An 8,271-nucleotide genomic window follows, 5' to 3' on the forward strand; every position below is an offset into this window, starting at 1 on the left:
GTAATTCAGAGAATCCAAACTCAAAACTATGTACATGGAGGCCTTGCTAGACCTTAATGGTGATGTTTTCTTCATCAATATCTGGCTTTCTACCATGAGTCCCTTTCCCTCTCTATTTTGCTTAACGTGTTCAAGCCAGAGTATTTTTTCAGTCATTCTGTAAGTAACTGCAAGTTTCTTCCAAGTCTCCATGTTGTTTCCCATTAACTGGGATCTAATTTACTTACTTATTTTTTATTTTTGAGACAGAGTCTCCCTCTGTTGCCCAGCCTGGAGTACAGTGGCTCCATCTTGGCTCACTGCAACCTCCGACTCCCAAGTTCAAGCGATTCTTCTGCTTCAGCCTCCCAAGTAGCTGTGATAACAGGCATCTGCCACCACACCTGCCTGACTACTTTTTGTATTTTTAGTAGAGACAGGGTTTTGCCATGTTGGCCATGCTGGTCTCGAGCTCCTGACCTGCCTCAGCCTCCCAAAGTGCTGGGATTACAAGCGTGAGCCACCACATGCAGCCTCATTTTAAATAATTTATCCTCACTGTGCTCTTTGCTGCTTTCTGTTTTTTTGTTTCAGACAGGGTCCTGCTGTGTCACCCAGGCTGGAGTGCAGTGGTGCAATCATGGCTCACTGCAGCATTTAACTATTAGGATCAAGAGATCCTCCTGCCACAGCCTCCCAAGTAACTGGGGCTACAGGTGCGCACCAACACACGTGGCCTTTGCTACTTTCTTATATCCTCTTATTTCACAGTTGAGCTCCCTCTGATTACACACACCTCTGTGTTTCCTCCAGGAATCTGTATTTTGCATGTTCGTTATTTCACCCTGGAGCTGTTTCCTTATTATTAGCTGCAAAAGTTCCAAAGAGGAAGAAGAAAAAAGACATATAGAGCTGGAAAAGGGTTGATGAACAGGGTCAGTTGAATTCAAGACAGGGAATATGTGATGAGCTTACCTGAAAGGGTGATTTGTAGAATAAGAGTTTTAGGGGAACGAAATAATGAACCCTGATTTTGGTATGTTTTATATGGAAAGGTATAAAGAAATTAAGGTTCTGTTTTGAAATTAAGATTAACCATGGGACAAAAGGACAAAAAACAAATTAAGATAATAATGGAGAAGAGCATGGAAGTAAAATTTCCAATGCCCAAATGGCCACCAGTTTTTTCACTTTTCCCTGGAAGAACCAAGATAGTTCCTAAAGATGTCTGCCAGGATAGAAAAAGAAGAGGCATCTAAATTGGAAAGGAAGAACTATCTCTATTTGCAGATGACATGACTATACAGAAAATCTTAAAGAATACACACACATACACATATTAAAGCTAATGAGTTCAGCCAGGTTGCAGGATATAATAATGTCAATTTGCAAAAATAAAATTAAACTAGAAATGAATAATTTGAAAATGAAATTAAAGAATTCCACTTATAACAACACCAAAAAGAACAAATAGGAATAAATTTAACCATATAAGTATGTAAGAATGGTACACTGAAAATTACAAAATGCTATTGAAAGAAATTAAAGAAGACCTACTAAATAAATAAGAAATCCCATGTTCATGGATTAAAGACAATATTGTTAATGTGGTCATACTCCCAAAATTGATCTACAGATTCAAGGCAATCTTTTTTTTTTTGAGACGGAGTTTCGCTCTTGTTACCCAGGCTGGAGTGCAATGGCTCGATCTTGGCTCACCGCAACCTCCGCCTTCTGGGTTCAGGCAATTCTCCTGCCTCAGCCTCCTGAGTAGCTGGGATTACAGGCACGAACCACCATGCCCAGCTAATTTTTTGTATTTTTAGTAGAGAGGGGGTTTCACCATGTTGACCAGGATGGTCTCGATCTCTTGACCCCATGATCCACCCGCCTCGGCCTCCCAAAGTACTGGGATTATAGGCGTGAGCCACTGTGCCCGGCCCAATCTTTTTTTTAAAAAAAATAATTTCACCTGGGTGCAGGTGGGCTAATGCCGAAAAGGGCGTTAGCTTCAAGGCAATCTATCAAATTCCAGCTTCTTTTTTTTTTTTTAGAGAAATTGATAAGCTGATGCTAAAATTCATAGAAAAATTCAAGGGGCCCAGAATAGCAAAAAATAAATGATGAAAAAGGCACAAAATGGAAGGACTCACATTTCCTGATTTCAAAACTACTTCAAAGGGCCAGTAATGCAGACAGTGTGGTACTGGCATAAAGATAGACATATAGATCAATGAAATGAAATTGAAGGTATAGAAATAAGCTCATACATCTATGGCCAATTGATTTTTGACAGAGATGCTTAGACAATTCAATGAGGAAAGAATAGTTTTTTTCAACAAATGCTGCTGGGACAATTAGATACCCACATGCAAAAGAATGTCGGTCCACTACCTCACACCACGTAGGAGTATTAACTCAAAATGGATCAACAAAAACTCTACAATGCTTAGGAGAAAACACAGGTGTAAATCTTTACCACCTTGGATTAGACAATAGTTTCCTAGATATGACAGTAAAAGCACAAACAACAAAAACTTTAAAAATAGGCAAATTGGACTGAGCATGGTGGCTCATGCCTGTAATCCCAGCACTGAGGCAGGTGAGTCACCTGAGGTTGGGAGTTTGAGACTAGCCTGACCACCATGAAGAAACCCTGTCTCTACTAAAAATACAAAATATTAGCTGGGCATGGTGGTGCATGCCTGTAATCCCAGCTACTTGGGAAGCTGAGGCAGAAGAATTGCTTGAACCTGGGAGGTGGAGGTTGCTGTGAGCCAAGATTGAGCCATTACATTCCAGCCTGGGCAACAAGAGCAAAACTTTGTCTCAAAAAAAAAAAAAAAAAAGAACTTTATCAAAACAAAAAAATGTTTTGGTGGGGGACAGGGTCTCACCAAGGCTGGAGTGCAGAGGCATAATTATAGCTCACTGCAGCCTTGATCTCCCAGGCTCAAGTGATCCTTCTGCCTCAGCCTCCCAAGTGGTTGATACATGAACAGACATTTTTCAAAAGAAAATACACAAATGACCAGAAGCACATGAAAAATAGTCAACATTATTAGTCATCAAGAAGATACACTAGGACCACAATGATCTGGTACAGATAGCTGAACGTTTTAAAAATAGTAATTTTTTTTTTTTTTTTGAGATGGAGTCTCATTCTGTGGCCCAGGCTGGAGTGCAGTGACACAACCTTGGCTCACTACAACCCCTGCCTCCCAGGTTCAAGAGATTCTCCAGCCTTAGCCTCCCAAGTAGCTGGGATTACAGGTATCTGCCACCACGCCCAGCTAATTTTTGTATTTTCTTTTTTTTAGTAAAGACAGGGTTTCACAACGTTGGACAGGCTGGTCTCAAACTCCTGATCGCAAGTGATTCACCTACCTCGGCCTCCCAAAGTGCTGGAATTACAGGTGTGAGCCACCATGTCCAACCAATTTTTTAAAAAACATAATGAGTACCACTTCATACCTACTAGGATGGCTATAACTTTTTTCTTTATTATTATTTATTTTTTGAAGAGATGGGGTCTCTCCATGTTGCCCAGGCTTATCTTGAACTCCTGGACTCAAGTGATTCTCCCACCTTGGCTAGGATTACAGGTGTGAGCCACCACACCCCAGTCCTATAATTTTTAAAAAGTTAATAAGTGTTGGTGAGGCTGTGGTGAAATTTGATCCCTCATGCATTGCTGATGGGAATCTAAAATCGTGCATTTGCTTTGGAAAACAGTATGGCAGTTCTTCAAAAGGTTAAAATCATAGTTACCAGCGGGGCGCGGTGGCTCACGCCTGTAATCCCAGTACTTTGGGAGGCCGAGGCGGGTGGATCACAAGGTCAAGAGATCGAGACTATCCTGGTCAACATGGTGAAACCCCGTCTCTACCAAAAATACAAAAAATTAGCTGGGCATGGTGGCGCGTGCCTGTAATCCCAGCTACTCAGGAGGCTGAAGCAGGAGAATTGCCTGAGCCCAGGAGGCGGAAGTTGCGGTGAGCCGAGATCGCGCCATTGCACTCCAGCCTGGGTAACAAGAGCGAAACTCCGTCTCAAAAAAAAAAAAAAAAAAAATCATAGTTACCATATGACCCAGCAATTCTACTCCTAGGTATATAGTCAAGAGAACTGAAAACATATGTCCACACAGAAACGTGCACATGAATGTTCACAGCTGCATTATATAACAGCCGAAAACTAGAAACATTACAAACTCCCATCAACAGATGAATAGATAAACACAATGTGGGATATTTATAGAATGGAATATTATTTGGCCATAGAAAAAGAAGGAAGTACTGATACATAATAAGGAAATAATATGGACAACAGGGATGGACCTTGAAAACTTTATTCAAAGTCAAAGAAGGCAAAGAAGTTAGACACAAAAGACTATATATTATATGGTTTCATTTATTATGAAATGTCCAGAATGGCACATCTAGAAACAGAAAGCTGATCTGTGCTTGCCAGAGACTGGGGGGAGGATTGCTAATGTGCACAGGTTCTGTGGGAAGTGATGAGAATGTTCTAAAGTTAGATTTTGGTAAGGGTTGCATGGTTCTGTGAATATACTAAAAATGTCTGAATCATACACTAAAAGAGTAATTTTATGGGATATAAATTATATCTTAATTAAAATACTATATGAGAGAAAAGCCCTCTATTTTAATGTTTTACCACTAGTTGTAGCTGAGATACAAACCCAAATATATTTAGGAAGCACTGATGAAAATAAGTTTTTTGATTAAAGGAAGTACTCTGTGTTCTCTCTCTCTCTCTCCTTTTTTTTTTTGAGATGGAGTCTTGCTCTGTTGCCCAGGCTGGCACATTCTCTGCTCGCTGCAACCTCTGTCTCCCACTTTCAAGTGATTCTCCTGTCTTAGCCTCCCAAGTAGCTGGGATTACAGGCACCTGTCACCACACCTGGCTAATATTTTCTATTTTTAGTAGAGAAGGGGTTTCATCATGTTGGCTAGGGTGGCCTCCAGCTTCGGACCGAAAGTGATCTGCCCACCTCGGCCTCCCAAAGTGCTAGGATTACAGGCATGAGTGAGCCACTGTGCCCAGTCCATGTTCTCTTAATTATACAGCGATGTGGTCTCTAGTCTCAAACTTCAAGGGGGCAAAGACTAGCCACATAAGAAAAGGCAAGCTGCTATAAACTAGAGTATAACATGACAATTTGGCTGTACCAAGTTACTTGGAAAAATCCAGATACCACGTTTACATTTAGTTAAAGGGGTTTAGGCAATGCATAAACACAGATTTAACTTCCTTTTGCATGAGAAATTAAAGTTCGGAGTCCATCAGACTTGTGGATGCAATCATAACAGTAACAGTATTTACTAGAGCTAAGTGCTGTACTGAATGCTTCCGTGTGCTAATGCACTGCATCAGAAGCAGGTGCTATTATTACCGGGATTTCACTGATGAGGTAACTGAGTTCACCTGGAGAAAAAGCTGTGAGAAAATGTATAATGGTGCTATGATCTGGCTCCAGACCTATGGTCTTAACTACTGGCTCTACTGGGTGTGGAGTAGATGACAAACTAGATATGTCATAATCTCTCATATGTCCAACTGTGTGACTGCTGAGACGCAGTTATATGCAGAGGCAAAACCTGGTGTGTCCCTCCTCCCTGGGTGGCAGTGGCAGGGAGCTTAACTTTTGCACAAACAGCAGATGCATCCACTGTTGTAGAAGAACCCAGCCCCCTCTGCCTCCTGACCCATCTTAACATTCAGTCACACCTGGGTTTTAAGCTTTCTTCTCAAACCATAGATACATCCTGTCTACCTTTCCTAAACCACACTTCACCCTCCTGTAAGGTTTTGAGCTCCTCAAGAGCATCTTCCTCTTTCAGAAATGTCTCCCTGCCCCTGAACAGTCAGCACGTGAAACAACAGAATGAGCTCATGTCTTGTTCTAAATTCTGCGGCTGCTACAAACTGTGTGAAATGTCACAGGGAGTAGGAGTCATATTTTGTGACCTGTAGTTAACTTTCTGTGCTGCAGGCAAGGCGCCGATTCTTATACACTGACTTTGGAACAAATGCCACACGTCCTAATTGCAGGCTCCAAGCAGCTGAGATTCCATACTCGAGTGGCTGGAGGCAGAAGCCTTACCACTTTCAGGTCCCAGGCCCTCCCTTCCCCCACCCAGTCCCGCCCAGCAAGCTACACCCTGGCCTCAGAGTGGTCACAAAGGCGCAGTGTGTGTGCAGCGCTGACTCACAGTGAGTTATGGGCCCAGGCAAGGACTTTCTCAGAGGGGCCGAAGGGGCCCTCTCCCTCATGGCCATTTTCCATGAGGAGCAGTGAGCAGCCAGGGCCATGCCAGACATCAAAAATCAGAGGGGAAAGTGAAAGTGAAAGGCAGCAGAGGACTCAGAATTGCTGTTTCTTACTTCTTCCTTAGAGAATTATGGACAGTAGGAAGGACTCACCTTTTAGTTTGTCAGTTTGAGAGAAAGAGAGAGAGAGAGAGATACATTTTAATTGAGAGGGAATTCGAATAACAAAACTAACCATTTTTTTTATTGAGATAGGGGTTCACTATATTGCCCAGGCTAGTCTCAAACTCCTGTGCTCAAGCAATCCTACCTTGGCCAAAGTGCTGCGATTACAGGCATGAGCCACCACGCTCTGCCAAACTATTTTATTTTATTTTGAGATGGAGTTTCGCTCTTGCCACCCAGGCTGGAGTGCAATGGCATGATCTCGGCTCACTGCAACCTCCACCTCCTACGTTCAAGTAATTCTCCTGCCTCAGCTTTCTGAGTAGCTAGGATTACAGGCACTTGCCACCACGCCCAGCTAATTTTTTAAATTTTTAGTAGAGATGGGGTTTCACTTTGTTGGCCGAGCTAGTTTCACACTCCTGATCTCAGGTGATCCACCCGCCACCCCAGCCTCCCAAAGTGCTGGGATTACAGGTGTAAGCCACTGCGCCAGGCCAAACTAACCATTTTAAAGTGACCAGTTCTGTGGCACTTAGTGCATTCACAATATTGTGCAACCACTACCTTTGGTTCTAAAACATTTTCACCCCGAAAGAAAATTTGAACCCATTGGACAGTGATTCCCCAACTTTCCACCCACATTTGGCCCCTGGCAACCACCAATCTGCTTTCTGTCTCTACGGATTTACCAATTCAGGATATTTCATATACATGGAATCATACAATATGTGATCTTCTGTCTGGCTTCCTTCTCTTGGCATAATCATTTTTTTTTTTTTATGAAAGAAAGAGAAATAGAAACGGGGAGAGAGAACAGGAGTCTTGCTCTATTGCCCAGGCTGGAATGCAATCTAAAAATAGGTATTAAAAACCTCTTTTATGCAAATAATTGTGCTTAACAGCGGAGACAGGAAAGAATAAGAAAATAACAAACACACAGCCAACCAATATTTCATTTAAATTCAAAATAGGTGTAACGTGATACTGAAAAAAATGTATGTTCTATGGACCTGGGGTGAAGAATTCTATAAATATTCACTGAATTTAGTTGTTCCAGGTCTGAGTTCAAATCATAAATGTCCCTGTTAATTTTCTATCTCGTTGATCTCTCGAATATTAACAATGTGGTGTCAAAGTCTCCTGCTATTATTGTGTGAGAGTCCAAGTCTCTTTATAAGTCATTGAAAACTTGTCTTATGTATCTGGGTGCTCCTATATTGTGTGCATATATATTTATGATCATTGACTCCTATTGTTGCATTGATCCTTTTACCATTGTGTAACGTCCTTCTTTGTTTCTTCTAGTCTTTGTTACTATTAAAGTCTATTTTGTCAGAGACGAAAGTTACAACACCTGTTTTTTTTTTTCTCCATTTGACTGGTGAGTCTTCCTCCAACCTTTTGTTTTGGGTCTTTGTGTGTCCTTGCTTATGAGATGGATCTGAATACAGCGTGCTGATGTGTTTTGACTTTTTATTCAGTTTGGGTGTCTGTGTCTTTGATTGGGGTGTTTAATCCATTTAAATTTAGGATTAATATTGATATTTGTGAGTTTAATATTGTCATTTAATGCTAGCTGGCTATTTTGCCCATTAGTTGATATAGATTCTTCATTATGAAGATACTCTTTACCTTTTGGTAAGTTTTGGGGATGACTGATACTGGTTGTTCCTTTCTGTGTATAGTGCCTCTTTCAGAAGCTCTTGTAAAGCAGGCCTGGTGGTGATGAAATCTCTGAGTGCTTGCTTGTTCATGAAAAATTTTATTTTTCCTTCATTCATGAAGCTTAGTTTGGCTGGATATGAGATTCTGGGTTGAAAATTCTTT

The sequence above is a fragment of the Callithrix jacchus genome, chromosome 12, assembly GCF_049354715.1.
Source record: "Callithrix jacchus isolate 240 chromosome 12, calJac240_pri, whole genome shotgun sequence".
Taxonomy (NCBI): Eukaryota; Metazoa; Chordata; class Mammalia; order Primates; family Cebidae; genus Callithrix; species Callithrix jacchus.